Source organism: Hermetia illucens, chromosome 6 (genome assembly GCF_905115235.1).
Source record: "Hermetia illucens chromosome 6, iHerIll2.2.curated.20191125, whole genome shotgun sequence".
Lineage (NCBI taxonomy): Eukaryota > Metazoa > Arthropoda > Insecta > Diptera > Stratiomyidae > Hermetia > Hermetia illucens.
Window position 1 is genome coordinate 91096800 of NC_051854.1, and position 17312 is coordinate 91114111.

Consider the following 17312-nt stretch of genomic DNA (forward strand, 5'->3'; position numbering starts at 1 on the left):
GGCCACCAGACGATGCATGCATACATCAAAATGGGTTTTATTATGGATGTATACATCCAATATATCCGTTTAGGTGAAAGTCCCCAGGTCTTACCTATCGCATTCCTACAGCACCAGAGCAATCTGCAGGATTTCTGGTATTGTTCCTGGATATGATGCTTCCACGTTAACTTGGAGTCGAAATGTACTCCTAAGTACTTGACTGTTTGTGCCAGCTGGATTTCCGCCCCTGCTAAGGTGGGTAGCGTATAGCTGCCCCACCTGACGTTCCTAGTGAACATAACTAGTCCAGTCTTCCTAGCGTTCATCGTGAGTCCATTGCGGAGGCACCAGCAGTGCATTACATGCAGAGTTGCATTCAAGCAGTCACATACTGTGTCCGGAAACTTGCCGGTAATTATTACGGCTAGATCGTCCGCAAATGCTTGCGCGAAGACTTTTTTGTCCTCCAGGAGCCACAGCAGGGTATCCATCACCAAGAGCCATAACAGTGGAGAGAGAACCCCTCCCTGTGGGCAGCCCCTGAGACATCCTGCTTCAATAGACTTCTGGCCGACCGATATGTGGATTTTTCTCCACTCTAGCATGTGAAGGATCCAACTGATTAGCAGCGGTCCGATTTCATGCTGTCTTGCCGCATCACAAATTGCCGCAAATGAGGCATAATTGAAGGCACCTTCGATGTCCATGAATGCGCCTAAAGCGTATTCTTTTTCGGACATCGCCTTTTCAATTTTTGCCGTAAGTTTATGGAGTGCTGTCTCCGTGGATTTGCCTTTCTGGTAGGCGTGTTGCCTATGGTGAAGTGGCCATTTAGGAATGTGTGTATCCCTTATGAACCGATCTACTAATCTTTCTAGTCCTTTTAGCAGAAAGGACGTTAGGCTGATCGGTCGAAAGCTTTTTGCGTCTGTGTAGGTGGGTTTTCCTGGTTTGGGAATGAACAACACCTTCACATCCCGCCATATAATTGGAATATAAGCGTGTGCTAGGCATGCCCGATATATATTCCGAATGTGTCGACCCAGGGCATCCATTCCTTCTATTACTAGCGCAGGAATGATGCCATCCGGACCTGCAGACTTATATCTGTGGAACGAGTTAAATGCCCATTTCACTCGCTCCAGTGATACTACTTTGCATGCCAGATTCCAATCTCTCGGTTGAGGGCTGTATGCACCTGTTGGCCCCGAGATTAGATTTTGGATGCTGCCTGGGAAGTGTACTTCAAGCAAATGATCTGCCGTTTCTTCATCGCTTTCTGTGTACTTCCCATTCTGTAAACGTAAATAACCCAGTTTCTGGCTATGTTCTTTGACCAGAATCCGTTTCAGCTTTGAGGTTGCCTCAAGAGAGTTAGTCTCTTCGTAAAAGCGTCTCCAAGATGATCGTTTAGCCGATCTTATGCTCTTCTTTAGAGCCTTTTGTGCCTCTTTATAGCGATTCCAGCTAGTGCTTGATTCGCCCTTCAGAGCACGATTAAGGAGCATCCTTGTCGTTCTCCTCTGTTTTGCCAAATCCGAGTTCCACCATGGTGTTTTACCCTTCTTTGGCATCTTGAGTGGACAGCTTTCTTCGAAAGCTTTTCTCATGCTAGTTGTGATCATCTGGGTTGTCTTCTCAATTCCAGCAACGGATTTGATGCGCTTCCCAGGGATCGTGACTCGGGCGCTCAATTCTGTTTGATACATTACCCAATCTGTCTTCCTCGGATTCCGAAATGGAGTGGGTGGAGGTAGATCCATGCCCATAACGAAATCAATGCGTCTGTGATCCGAGAGTGTGATATCGTTTGATACTCTCCACTCTCCGATCAGAGCCGCGATGTCAGGAGATGCCACCGTGATGTCGATGACCTGTCGATTTCAATAAGGAACGACAACACATTATTGACACCGCCATTAAGAATGGGAATAATCCTTAGACTATTAAGAAGCTTACCGTAAGGAAAATCAAGCAACACAACAGGCATGCCTATACAACACTATTTTCACAGCATAAGGAAGCCACCTCGAGGCGAATAGGTATCCCGTATTCCTACCCATTCAACAACATTAGGAATTGGATGAAGAAGTTTCAACTGGTAATTGTAGGTTCAAGTCGAACGTCCACCTTGCGGAAATTACTCGGAAGCGTAAGGACCCGTGCAGCGATTGCAACAAGGTATACATAGGACAGGCTAAACGCCTGATAACGACTAGATTCAACGAACACATGAAGGGAGCGGTACGTAGTGTCCGGAAACAAAAGTCGTAAGATAATCAGTTGCACCGCACATAGTTGAAGAAGGTCATACCAGTCAACGGGAAAATCTTGAGCTCTTACGTCATGTGAACCGAAAGACAACCTTGGACCCGTGGGAAAGTTTAGAAATTTTGAGAGAAGACGCGACGCGATTATTAAACGCGGATTCGGGTAACCCTCGAAACTAATAAAATTCACCCGGCGGTGTGACTCCCTAGGATGTTCTAGCGAATGAGACACATACTGTTTCTACCGGTGAAGGAGGGTGAATCCAGGCGATGTGACTGTGGGCTTCCGAAAAGCCACTAGGAACGAGCTGCGCAGGAGATGGTAGCAACGGTCGGATAATTCCGAGAAAGGCCATTGTACCCATATACTGATCCCGTGTATTGAGCGATGAGTCAGGTGGAAACACGGAGAATTGAATTACCACCCAACACAGTTCCTCACGGGACACGGTGCATACACGAAGTACTTATATCGCTTCGGATTGGACGAGTCGCCAAACTGCTCGATACGCTGCTACACCCAAGGACCCGGAGTATGTTCTGTTCCTTGTCGGAGACTCGCGATTGAAAGAGGGAGGTTAAACGACGCCCTCAACGTAATCATCGGACCCTATAAGGTCGGAAGCAAATTGGAGCGTGGTGGAAAATCTACGGGAACCAGGTCGAGTCTGGAAAGGGCAACGTACGCGTGACTTAATCGGTGTAAACCGGAGCCCTACTCGCGAAGTAATACCTCACGGTGGTCCTGTGGGGATATGGACGGCGAAGTGGGAGTGGACACTGCTGGAATCTGGCGCAGTACCTTTTTAAGATTTTAACCTCCATCCATAAAAAAAACGCTTCATTAGCGACTGGCATCTAGGTCACTGATGAGGTTTTTAAGCTATTTATCCTTCAAAGGCTGATCAAGGGTCCCACATCATGCATTTCGTTCTGAATCTATTTTCGTCGTAAATTAATATATGGCTTCACGTGGATGTTAACAATGAGTACAAGGTGGCAATCAGGTGACTTTCGGAGAAGGCGTTCTTCGATTTCTCTTCAGAGATATCGTGTCTGCGATGGTTTGCAGTACTGCTCGTCGGGTTGATTGAATTTCTATTCTACAGAAAAACTGGCCCATTTATTCTTGTAATCTAGTTATTGTTTGAAATCCCTGCCGTGCTCAGGGTGCAGTTCCAACATTCGCACCTACAACGTTTTAATTTAATCCTTTTACGTAGGAAACAGCATGAATTGGAAAAATTACTTTCCAGTCCAACGATTTCAACCCCGTCGCCAACCTATTTTACAAACGAAAAGTCCCTTAATAAATTGCATTATTTCTGGGAAAGTTCGACCCAATTCCTTGTAACTAACTTTACCCTCATTGTTCTCGTTCCTAGTGCTGAGGTTGCTGGTTGCGGTGTGGAATAATTTCTGAAATGTGAATCAGTACGCTGTCCGTAGTACCTCCGCCAACTAGCTAATCGCAGAGCTTTAAATGCTGCTGAAATTATGTATTTTGGTCGTAGATGTTGGCGGTAACTTGTCTTAAAGGACTCGAACTTGGTGACAGCCCTATCGCTGTCGTCCTGTGGTGTGCACTTTATTACAGGAATTTGTACAATTAAATTTTAAGCAAATTACGAAGTAGTTTCGGTTCACTTGATGCGACTACGAGCATTGGAGAGAAAGTAAATGAAAGGGCAAAGGACGACAATGGATAGTCTGGGAGGAAGCAAACTAATCTGGAAAGCGGAAGTTTTATTGGAAAAGATGGCTGCAGACATCATTGGCGGCAGTATCTGGTTAATTAAATGAGATAAAGGCTGCTTTGCATTATATTTTGGAGTTGCCACGGTCTTCGTACCAGCTAATTTCCTTGATTCCCAGTTGGCGGTAGGGTAGTTCCTAGAAGAATTTTAATAACCAAAAGACTTGATTCGTGTTCTTGTTTCTGTTTAACGTGTTTGCTTTAACCTAAACTCGTATACCATCCCACCCTATCAGATCGCTGCTGGCAACACAACCACTTTACATCCCCCACGGAATATAGCAATGCGTCGTCCTACATTGTCTTCGTCTGTTTGGTTTCTGCTTACTTCGATCGTTAACGGCGAATGTGGTAACGACGATAAATTCATCCCTCAACCACTAATTATTCGGAAATTTCTCCAGCATGAATGAACTTCTATTGAATTTTCGTGGTAATGAAAATTTAGCGACAAAGTTGCTAGGCGAGCTCGGAAGAATAATTTGAGCTGCTCAATGGCTTGAGAAATTCTAATTGATGACTTAAAGTTTATAAATTAATGTTAGTAATTGGAGTTGAGTTTAATTTCGATGAAAAACTTTGATTTTTATTGATATAAACAATGCAGCTAGGATCAGATACTTGTTCGGGGAATTACTATCAACCAGTAAGCACCGTCGGACCCCCATTTAGGTATTATTTCGCGGGTGCGTTTGCCTTTAGGCCCTCACGATTCTTATCCTTTGAGCTTTCCTCCTCGTTCCTTCCTTCCTTCAGCTTTCTAGATGCGGCCTGTAGCAACTACTGTGTTCCGTGATGAACTGGGTAATATGGTAATTGGTTTCTCCGTGCTTCCGCCCTAATGTTGGGAATGAGACTGTGCATCCACCGGCCCTTTGAAGACTCCATCTGCGCTGCCAGAATTCATACGACTCTGACTTCGCCGCATTCCTGCGTTCCGTGTGCTCTCCGTGCATGGTATAGTACATTCATTCCATTCGCCAGATTGGGATCATGCTCGCCACCACCTGATGGGGTTCTAAAAGCAGTGCAAACTCTCAAAGACATCAGCCGGTAAACCGAATTCACCTTCGTCTTTGACAGTCAGCGAACGCTTCCGCCCATACAGACCCCGTGTAAAGCCAAATGGATCGCACCATTCCGGTTAAACGCAGTCTTCTATAGTGTTCTTGCAGGTGCCGTGCCGCTACTGTAAAATTCACGTCAGTTTTCCCCCTCAGGCATAGACACGACCATATATCCTCACCTTCGCGGTGTTTGTTTTCTACGGTTCGTTATTAAGACTTCTTCCGTTTTATCATCCCAATTCGGGCTTCTTCAGCTGATACTCTACCGTTCTCACCGTCTCCGTCGCGGCAACCTCCACACCGGGTCATCGGCATAGCCTGCAATCTACTCTCCTCTGGGAAGAGAAGCATAATCACGCCATTATACATGACATTTTACAACAGGGGACCCTATGGACCCGTTGTGATGATGTACTCTTTGGGGACCTCATTCGTCATTTCAGGGGCCACGGACAGGTCACCTGCGGTTATCCACCCTGTATCCCTCGCCCGTCGGCGTTTTCGTACAAATGTTTGAAAAAGTTCTTTTTACTTTTAGGGATTGCTTTCTTTAAGCGGCTTCGCAGTTATCTATGCGTCTCTTCTCAATCGTCGATACCTGGATTTCCTCCGAGCCTCTGGCAAAGCCTCCTTGCGCGGAAGGGCGATATGGCCATACCAATCAGGGATAAGTCAGGTTCAAACGCCGCAGGGAACATGTCTCCCTCTAAAGCTTCCGCCGTCCGATTCGGCACCCTGTCGAAGCATTTTTTCGAAATGGATTCGCTCTTGATCTCCATGCAAATTGCCTGGTGGTCATTGTGAGCGTAGTCCTCACAAACTATTCCAAGCAACTCTTCTGACTGAAGCGCCGCCCTTCCTCTGAAAGTATATGGGGTCCCCACATGTCTAGCCATGCGAATGTTTCTAGCAGATGACGCAGTCAGACAACGCATTCGTCGCCCTGTTCCTACCCATTAAAGTAATCTGCTACGATTATAAGCCAACGGTCTCTTGCATCCAAAACCAAAGCGGTCAACATTGGCTTATACTCGTTAAGTGTAGCGCTGGGGGAAGCGTAGCAGCTGTATATATAAACTCCTTGCTCCTTTGCTCTGATGAAGCTCTGCTCAGGGTGCTTCATTATTTCCTGGAAGCCAGCCCATAGCGCTGTTTGACCTTGTTCGATCCTTGATCCGCCACCGTGATTTCGATATGGTTCACTAATTATGGCCACATTGATATTTTTTTCTCGCGGATGATTTGCGAGAGTAGGTCCTGCGTCGTCTGATAGTGGTTGAGATTGAGTTATACCAAACTCTGAGGGCTCTCCTGAATTCCAGGCATCTCTTGCTGGCTTCAATGTGCCGATGGTCCATCCCTTCCTTCCCGGTGTACAAGGTGGCCGTGAGGAAGTCGGGGCAGCAACGCTGTCGGCAAAAACCAAAACGAAGTGGCTGTAGAGAACCTCCTTGTGGTGGCACTGATAAACGCCGCAGTCACTTTGATTTGTTGACCGTGATACACTAGGCGAATGCTCCATGGCCTATTTAGTCGGGGGCTCATCTGAAGTGACTTCGGCCACGAAACCTTAGCAGAAGTATACTCATAGTGTAGACCGGTACCGTTGTGCTTGTCTCAGCGAGGCTCTGATTGCGGTCACGAAATCAATCCGTATTTTCAGAAGACCGTGGGATAAATCCGCCGGGCCGGACACTGGAAGGCTGATGATGCCATCTTCTGCCCCATTGTAGGCTTTCCGTAGCGTCTACACCGCTGACTCTTCAAGACCAATAAAGTTGAATTCGTTTTGCAAAGCTTCGCGAACTTCCCAATTCGTGGTGACATCATCGATGTCCTTGCGGACTATGGAGATCTCTGACCTACTAACTCTAATTTCGGTTTCCTGTCCCAAGGACTTTTCAACTTTATCCGTCGCTGTATCTTTGAATTTCTGGATATCTAACATAAAATTGCCTTTCTGAGACCGTCTAATGCGGCTAACGTTATCTCCCAAATTGGTGAGTTCTGAGCCTGCTTTCATTCTTTTGAGAATGTCATCGTATGACCCTTCGCCTCGCTTTGAGATGATCATAACCTCCGGTCGTCACTTTCATTTCATGGCTTGCCTCTTACCTTTCCAACCGATCCTGCATAGTTTCTTTTGACGTTCCTCCCCCTCCCCCTACTCTGGCGGCCCATAGCGATCTATTCTGGGCGCTTTATTCTTTTTATTCTAATAAACGACCTTTATCTAACCCCTCCTTATTTGCCCTATGCCGACGACCACTGTTTTCCGCTATATCGTCGTCTATGGACTGTGTCTCCCTCAAACCTAGACACTCTTCGCTGATGCTCTGCTAATAGACCTGACCGATTTCCTTTTTCTACACTCTTGACGGATATTTCTTATGAATCAGAACTACACTAAAGACCTCGGAGTCACTTTCACAATAGGCACCGCTTCGACACCTACTGCCTCGAAGTCACCAATTGGGTTGCAAAACTGTCGGGCTTTATACTTCGCTCCTCTGGTTTTGACTCCATCCATCTGTTCAACTCTTTCCTGGGGAGTACCTTCGAGTACTGCCATGTGATCAGGTCACCCTCCCGTAACTGTGATTTTCTTATCATTGAAAAGGTGCAACTCGTTCCTTCTTCTTTAAGAAATGGAATGATCGCGTAATGCAACAGGTCTCAGATTGAATCTGAATAAAACTGAATTGCATTTGGATGAAGTGGCGTTCCACAACCGATGTTCTTTGTGACCGACGTCTCAAATCTAAAATTTACCGCAATGTCGTCTGTCCTGTCGCTCTCTATGGTTCTGAGTGTTGGGCGACTATATAAGGCAATGAACGACTTGCGTTGGACTAGTGGCGTGACATGTTTTGAGCACAACGGAAATGACAATATCCGCGATCGTTATGGGGTTGCACCGATCGTGGAAAAATTGCGAGAGAGGCATCTTCGCTGGTATAGTCATGCAATTCGTGCTAACGAGAATTCACTTGCCAAAATTGGTCTGAACCTCGAAGTTGATGGTAAACGACCAAAAGGCAGGCCGAAATAATGGTGGTTTGATACGCTGGATGGGGTTTTAAAAGCCTCGAGATTGCATTCGATAGAGCCAAATGACGAAACCGATCACGACCCGCTTGTAAACGGGACAAAGGCTCAAGAAAAAGAAGAAGATAAGATAAGCTGTCTGTTACAAGTTGCACATGCACTTCAAATATCGTGTCTATCGAATGTCTTTCAATCAAAACTGAATGAACGTACCGCGTCCAGATTATAATGAGTCACCTATTAATTGGGCACTCATGCAACTATCCTAAACTTCGTCCCGGTTCAGATCCTCGTCTACCCCCTTCATTATTATAATGCGCACCGCAATCATCTTCCAACCTAGCCATTGTTCGGAAATTAAAATTTAAATGACTCAGTCACGATTCTCTTTCCATGCTGAATGCTTTTCCATGAGCATTAGGAAGATGGCGAGCATCACAAAGTAGAATGCAAAAGTGCATAAAAGTCACAAGAAAATTGCATAGGGAGTATGTAGAGTCATGTTGGAGTAGTTACGTGGCATAGCATTCCACGGGAAAATTCTATTCGTTTCACGTAACACACCATCAATGAATAGGACAACATTGGTTAGTGGTCTTAAATTGGAAGCGTATACAATGCACAACGCAAATATTAAGCGGACAATACAAGAATATTTGCAATGAATGTCTTACGTTTGACATAGTGTTGTAATGGTCGGAAAAACTGGGGTAAAAATCGAAACTGAAAAAAGTAGAAATAATAATCAAGTGGAATTCTACAAGGGGCTTAGCAACAGAATGGCTCATGCAGAGGACTTTTTTTGGGAGGTGGGGTAGGTGAATGCATTTCCGCCCAGAGTTTTGAACTCCCCGACAACGGTACGTCGTTGGACTACCAACTAAACATCTCTGTATCGTCAGAGAGCTAGCCTGGAACCGTTTGTCACATTACTTCGGGCTAGTCCCTGAAATCTCCCGACTTACGGCGCCTTCAAATTAGAGAATTCCTTTCATCAACCGGAGGGGCGAGGAGGCAGGGAACTGTCAGTTCAAGGAACTGGCTCCTCCTCCTCCGGTCGAGCTCTATCTTCTTTACAACGAGAAGGACTCGAAGGTAATGAGCAACATGCTTTGACGCTCCTTAGCAAGAGGGACAACGGCAAGCGATCACCATCACAGCCGGTTTAGAGACAGTCCGATAAGCAAATGCCACCCGCAAACCTTCCCGTCTCTGTACTTGCGCGAGACGGTTACGATATATCTTTTTGCCAAGAGCGTCAGCCCATACCTCTGCACCGTAGAGCAGGACAGACTGCGTTGAACTCATCAGGAGACGTCCCCTGCTAGACGTAGGATCCCCAATATTTATCATCAACTTACTTAACGCCGAAACTCCAGCTACAGCCTTGTTCGCTGCTGCTTTGATTTGCTCAAAAAAACTCATCGTTGAATCAGTCAACTCGAGGTGGTACTTCCTCGCTGGTTTTGACTCGATTAACGACTCACAGAACAATACGGGACCCAGGGTCGGAATTCTCTTTTTAGTCAGAATGACCACTTCGGTTTTTTCCAGTGTAAAGTTGAAACCATGAGTCCGCTTACTACAATGCGTCCAGCAACAAGCGCCGCGACATCATCTGCTTAATCGACTAGGCGTGACTTTTCTGGCATGTCGACTTTAAGTAGACTATGATAGGTAGCGTTCCAGAGGTCCGGTCCTGGGATGGATCCCTGTGCTACTCCCCACGTAATCTCCATCCTCCTCTAACACTCTGCCATCCCATAGAGCAGGAGCGGTTCCTCAGATAGTCCCTCAATATCCGTAAGAGATAGTTCGGTACATGGAAAGTATTGTCTATTGTGCCTAGAATATCTTTCGATTTTACGGAATGAAAGGCGTTTCTAACGTCAAGCGTTACGAGGAACATCATCCGACGAGTTCAGTGCTCGTCGAACGGTATCCATGACTTGCATGACAGCATGAACTATGGATCTCCCGGGTCTAAAACCGAACTACCGTGGAGACAAATCTCCGGCAGCTGCGAATCGATGAGCTTTATGAGCACTTTTCCAGCAGTGCCAAGCATACAAAGTTGGCGGTATGAAGACGACAACACAGGGTCGCCTTTCCCTTTCTGTCGGTGAAGAGGACTTGAAGTCCTAAATATGAGCTTCTTAGTCTTGCTGTGTGTAGAACACTTGCTACCTTAATTTGGTTGCCACCATTAATATAATAATAATTAGTTACTGTAATATCCTAGTCCTCCACAAAGTTCCTCCTCAGCTAACCACACCCCTAGGATTACCCTGTAAAATCAGTATAATCGTCACCCTTTTCGCCACTACCAATCCGACTTTTTAATCAACTTGTCCGCAGGTACCAAGTAGCTTTTCACTTTCCAGGTTCTAGTTTCTCAAGGTATATCCCAGCTAGATGCCAGAAGGCAGATTTCCTACTTCTTCGAATGCAAAGAGCTTCTCATAAAACAAGTCGTAATACCGGAAGCTGGGTGCCTCAGGTATAAAGGTTTTGTGTTCATCTATGTAAGGAACCTTCTATGCACGGTTTTTACTTTTCGCAAATATCTATAAATTCAAAATATTCCTTCATATTCATCATCATCAACGGCGCAATAACCGGTATCCGGTCTAGGCCTGCCTTAATAAGGAACTCCATACACCCCGGTTTTGCGCCGACAGTCACCAATTCGATATCCCTAAACGCTGTCTGGCGTCCTGACCTACGCTATATCTCAGGCAGGCTCTTCCTTGTCTTCTTTTTCTACCATAGATGTTGCCCTTATAGACTTTCCCGGCTGGATCATCCTCATCCATACGGATTAAGTGACCCGCCCACCGCAACCTGTTGAGCCGGATTTTATCCACAATTAGACGGTCGTGGTATCGTTGATAGAATTCGTCGTTATGTAGACTACGGATTCGTCCATCCTCTCGTAGGGGGCCAAAAATTCTTCGGAGGATTCTTCTCTCGAAAGCGGCCAAGAGTACGCAATTTTTCTTGTAAGTTGAAGTAGGCTCTGGTGCGCGGATTTCATCTTCATAGCTGTTGTCGGTTGTGATTTTCGACTCTAGATAGGAGAAATTATCAACGGTCTCAAAGTTGTAGTCTCTTATCTTCATTGTTTTCGTTTGACCAGTGCGATTAAATGTTGTTCGTTCTTTCGGTTTTGGCGCTGACGTTGCTACCTTATGCTTCGTCTTGCCTTCATTAATTTGCAGTCCAAGATCTCGCGCCGCCTGCTGCTAAGTCTCAATAACGTTCACCCTCCTACAGAGGACACTGGAGAGTCGGACAAGGATACCTTCTACGAGGCAATAGAACGAACCCTCGGAGCCTGTCCCAGATATGATATCAAAATCATACTTCGGGATTTTAACAGCCAAGTAGGGACAGAGCCCGTACTCAGGCGATACGTTGGTTCCCATAGCTCGCACCAAAACACAAATAGATCATTCAATTAGCACTGTCACACGAAATGGTTGTTGAAGTACCTGGTTTGGGCGGAAAAGCGGTCTACAAACAAACGTGGGCCTCTCCAGACGGGGCCACTTTTAACCAAATTGACCATATGTTGATCGAACGCCGCCACCTCTCAACCTTGATGAATGTCAGAACATATAGGGGGATCACTATCTCGTTGGCATGGTGCACTGAGCTCGAATAATAACACCACCCAGAATCCCCGCTGACAATCAGATGAGAGTTACCACTAAAGCCATCCAACATACTTGGTCCCACCTGTGAAAAGAGTCGGAACGGTTGGTTTGACGATGAATGTAAGCTAGCAACGGACGAATGTTGAATACCGAGTAATGTTGCATTCTCAAAGGACGTAGGCACGCGCGGAGACTTATCCTGAACTCCGGCGAGCGGAGAAGCGACTTAACAGATGGAAGAAAGAAGCCTGGGACAACCAGCAGTTCTGAAAACTCGAAAAATACAGGAAGGAACCGCACCGCGCGCGCAACTTTTACCAACAAATCTGCAGAATGAAGCCTTACACACTTCGATGCTTATTCTGACGGGACAAAGAGGGAAATCTGATTTCCGACAGAATGGGCATATTGCAGCGATGAGGTTTAGTACTTTGATGAACTACTGAACAACCAGAATATCGGCCAGTTGGAGGTCCCGCCAACTGAAGATGAGGGACAAATACTGTCACCACCAAATATAGAAGGAACAGTCCATGCAATTCATCGGCTTAAAAATCATAGGTCGCCATAAGCTGATGGAATTACAGCTAAATTGGTTAAATATGGAGGCGACTAATTACACCAAGTAGGTCATCAAATTGTGTTGGGCAGCGAATCAATGCCTGACGACTAGCAAAAAGGCATTATCTGTCTCATACATAAAAAGGGAATATCACACAGTGCGGCAATTATAGAGGTATTACGTTGCTGAGTACCATCTATCAGATGTTTTCCGCTATCCTGTTAGACCAGAACATCATTGGCCCATACCAAAAAGGCTTCACTCCAGGCAAATCAGCAACAGGTTAAATTTCCCTCTGCGACAAGCGATGGAAAAACTGTTGGAATATAGACATCAGTTGCACCATCTCTTCTTCGACTTTAAAGCCGCCTATGATAGCATAGCCAGGGTAGAACATGGCCATGAAAGAATTCGGTATCCCGACGAAATTGATAAGACTGACTAGGATGACCCTGACCAATGTGCGAGGCCAGACAAAAGCGACAGGATCACTCTTAAGACCATACGACATGATCAACAGTCTGCAACGAGCGATGCCCTATCATGTGTCCTTTTTAACCTGCCCCCTACAGGATGGACGATTCCGTAGGCTACAAAGCGGTGATATCTATGAGCGATACAATGACCTTCAGGTTATGGATAAAATGCGGCAGAATAGGTTACGGTGAGCGGATCACTTAATCCTTATGGATAAGGATGATCCAGCTCGGAAAGTCTATGGTAGATAAAGAAGAGGATGCAGACCCTGTCTGGGATGGAGCGATGGCGTATGCCAGGACGCCAGACAGCTTTTAGGGATATCGAATTGGTGGACCTCGGCATAAAATGTCTGGAGTTCCTTATTAATGCAGGCCTAGACCGGATACCGGTTGTTGTACCGTTGATGATGATGATTATATCTTAGATGCGCGTCCTATCAACAACCTACCTCTGCTGAATTCGGAACTGTGTGATCAAGTATCTTAAATGGAACCTGGCGGATTCTGCTAGGTCGAGGTGTCCTTTCGGTCTGCCGTCTGTTTTGAATCAGGGAACCGTGACCGAGAGATAAATTTCGATTAATCAAGCTAAGTAAAAAGATATTTAAGTAAAAGGTGGATTTGGAAGATAGTTTCCTTTATTGACATTTCGGGTGCCAAATTTAGCTTTCTTCAGTGTTTCATTTTTTGAAAACTTTCCCTTCTGATTTGCGTTTTTGAAGGTATTCTTGCAATTATTGTATTCTAATTGTGTTTTGGTAGTTGGTTTCTGACAGAAGTCTGTCTGACTGTAATATTTCGGTCCAGGTTAAGGGATTATAAAGCGCTATCCGCAATTGAGGTTTTCGATGTACTGGAGAAAGACGCTTTCTTTGAGCAATTACACATAGGTCAGGATAGGCTTCCTGAATGTCAGGGTCGGCTCTGACAACAGCTTACTCGGGCAATTGTTGGGGAAGCACTGCATCGGTGACCATAACGCTAATGGGGGGAGGTTTTTGGATTTCTACAGCTTCGATTGCGTCACTATTGGTGGCACATTGTTAGGTCGCAGGTCGTCGGTCAATTCCCGTTGGGGTTTCACAAAATCTGGCTGAGTGCGGAGACCTTGGTGGAAGACTCTATTGGCCGTTGCGAGCGATGGTGGGCGTGGCACCCTTGAGCTTCGCTACCGTGTAAAATTCCAGGAAGTTCATTCAACTGTTCTACCTGTGTCTGCTACATTTTGGGCGTTTGACGGGTCTTTCTAACACTGTGCCCCTACCATAAAAGGAAGGTCAAATATGTTGAGGTTGCAAACTATTGACTGGGCAACACGAAGCTTTGCAAAGGAGGAAAGTGTTTATTTACGCTCTCATAGCTGTCAACATACTGTTTACAAATATCATTCGATAACGTAAATTAACAACTCTACTGCGTAGACTGTTTTGTAAAATAAATTACCAATGATCAACCGGGCAACATGTTGTTATTTCATGACCAGATGACGCGACCCCTCGATGCCTCTGCTAACCTCGGTTGTATCTGGGAATCGGGCTTAATGGATACAGGCCGATCTTAGTTCACTCGATATTTTACAAAATAATGCACTTTATGGCGATTGTTCCAAGTAAACACGTCCATGGTATACAAGTTTTCACAGAATTTTAATTACTCGCGTTTTGTTTACTTAACGTACTGATTGAATAAAATAGAATATGCAGGGTAGGGTGTGTTGGGAAAATATTCAGTGTTGTGTTGTGTTGTTTTATGCTTTTAGCCTTTCAAATTTAAAATATAATAATAATGTTCTATAATCAATTTTCCATTATATTTTCAGAATGACGCTTGTGATGGGTAAGTGGTCGCAGCAGGTGATTGGATGAATATTTGATGTAAATCCGTAATAAATTCTTTCCTGATGCTGTCGTTTTTGAGTGACATATAATGAAGGTTTGCAATTGCAATTTTATTCTCGATAACTTCGTTTCTTTCACAAAAAATCAGTAAATGTTATCTCGTTCATACGAGTTTGGGAGGTGTAAAAAGAAATATGGATTGACGGTGGTCACAAGGCCATTTTGAGTGGCCGGAAGTGACCAAGAGGGGAGAGCTATCTCAAAAACCTAAAAAGATGCCTAAATTGACTGCAAAAGGCCGCCCGCAAATATTGAATTTCCATTGCAGTGCTCCGTCGGTGGCTCCGCACCAGATCCTGAAAAATAAACACAAAAGTAATTCGCGCGAGCCCATGGAATAACCAGTTTAGTTTAGTTAACTGGGGGGAGCCGCAGCTCCGAGCACTCAGGCCATTATTAGGCCCATTGTACTATCCCCGTAAATTGCCTATTCAATGTCTTCCCGCCTACGGTGTTCGCAGGCTTTAGCGAATCATGAGAACAATTTCAAGAGGCAGAGAGTGTGCGGATTCTTCATTGAAGAAAACCTTGCCAAGGTGTCTTCGTCTGAGATCTGAGGATGCCGGGCAGCTGCATAAAAAGTGCAGGGCCGTCTCCTCCTCCTCCTCACATTGGCTGCACACAGCCGAAACCACTACCCCAATCTTTTCCATATGGTAGTTTAAGGAGTAGTGTCCCGTCAAAAGCCCTACCAGGGTTTTCATGTCCCACTTCTTAAGGGACAACAGAAATGCCGCTCTAGTGGCCCTAGGCTCTTTCACAAGGATTTTCGCTTGCGGGCAAGAGTCCAAATTTCTCCACTCGGTTGCGTGAATCCTTGCAAATTCACCCCTCAGAGTAGACTTGACAGTAGATGGTCGGATTCCAAGAGCTGGTTCTGGCCCCACCATTGTGGATCCAGACCCTCGGCGAGCCAGTCTGTCAGCCTCCTCATTACCGACGATGTTAGAGTGCCCCGCCTCCCACATTAGGAATGTTTCGTTCAGTCGGCCAAGTTTCAGCAGCACCTGATGACAACTCCACACCAACTGGCTTGATATGTCGTTGCCATTCAGTGCTGATAAATGCCGCCCGACTATCGGAACAGATTCGAATGGTGCGACCCCTCCATTTTTGTCGCAGACATTCTTCTGTTGTCAATGAAATGGCATATATCTCCGCCTGGAATATGGTCGTCATTTTTCCGAGAGGTCGGGTCAGTTCTATAATCGGATTCTCCGAGAACACCCCTGCGCTCGATCTATGCTCCATGACTGACCCGTCGGTGAAGATTATTAGGTCTGTAATCTGAAAAGACTCATGGCCACTTGTCGACCATTCTTCTCTTTCGGTGATTACGACAGTGTATGTCTTTTCAAAGACGAATCTGGAAACCATATGATCGGTCGGCATCAGGGCTACCGGATGTTTTTGAAGGAATTTCCAGATAGACGCATGACCGTTTGATTGGCCGCCTTTCCACGCCCCAATGATATCGTGCCTATATGCGTCGTTGGCCGCTTTCCGTTTCACCTCCAAGTGAATGGGGGGTAAATTTAGGATAGCTTCAAGTGCCGCAGTCGGCGTAGTACTCATTGCTCCAGTAATACTTAGGCAACCAAGTCTCTGAATCTGGGTTAGCAGCTTCCTGCTGTTAGCAAAGTTCAGTTTTGGCCACCTGACGATGAATGCATACATCAAAATGGGTTTTATTATGGATGTATACATCCAGTATATCCGTTTGGGTGAAAGCCCCCAGGTCTTACCTATTGCTTTCCTACAGCACCAGAGCAATCTGCAGGATTTCTGATATTGTTCCTGGATATGATGCTTCCACGTTAACTTGGAGTCGAAATGTACTCCTAAGTACTTGACTGTTTGTGCCGGCTGGATTTGCGCCCCTGCTAAGGTGGGTAGCGTATAGCTGCCCCACCTGACGATCCTAGTGAACATAACTAGTCCAGTTTTCCTAGCATTCACCGTGAGTCCGTTACGGAGGCACCAGCTGTGGATTACATGCAGAGTTGCATTCAAGCGGTCACATACTGTGTCCGCAAACTTGCCGGTAATTATTACGGCTAGGTCAACCGCAAATGCTTGCGCGAAGACCTTTTTGTCCTCCAGGAACCACAGCAGGGTATCCATTACCAATAGCCATAACAGTGGAGAGAGAACCCCTCCCTGTGGGCAGCCCCTGAGACATCCTGCTTCAATAGACTTCTGGCCGACCGATATGTGGATTTTTCTCCACTCTAGCATGTGAAGGAACCAACTGATTAGTAGCGGTTCGATTCCATACTGTCTTGTCGCATCACAAATTGCCGCAAATGAGGCATAATTGAAGGCACCTTCGATGTCCATGAATGCGCCTAAGGCGTATTCTTTTTCGGACATCGCCTTTTCAATTTTTGCCGTAAGTTCATGGAGTGCTGTCTCCGTGGATTTGCCTTTCTGGTAGGCGTGTTGAATGAATGAATGAATGAATGTGTGTATCCCTTATGAAGCGATCTACTAGTCTTTCTAGTCCTTTTAGCAGAAAGGACGTTAGACTGATCGGTCGAAAGCTTTTTGCGTTTGTGTAGGTGGGTTTTCCTGGTTTGGGAATGAACAAC

At 45.7% G+C, this 17312-nt stretch overlaps 1 protein-coding gene across 2 annotated transcripts in view; it reads left to right on the top strand.

The window, feature by feature from the left end:
• The window catches only part of LOC119658931 (furin-like protease 1), a 712092-nt gene that overhangs the window by 212637 nt on the left and 482143 nt on the right, over nt 1–17312 (top strand). For both annotated transcript variants that reach the window (XM_038066764.1, XM_038066765.1), the window contains exon 2: nt 14643–14659. The gene's annotated coding sequence lies outside the window, so the exon portion shown is untranslated. The remainder of the gene's footprint in view (nt 1–14642; nt 14660–17312) is intronic.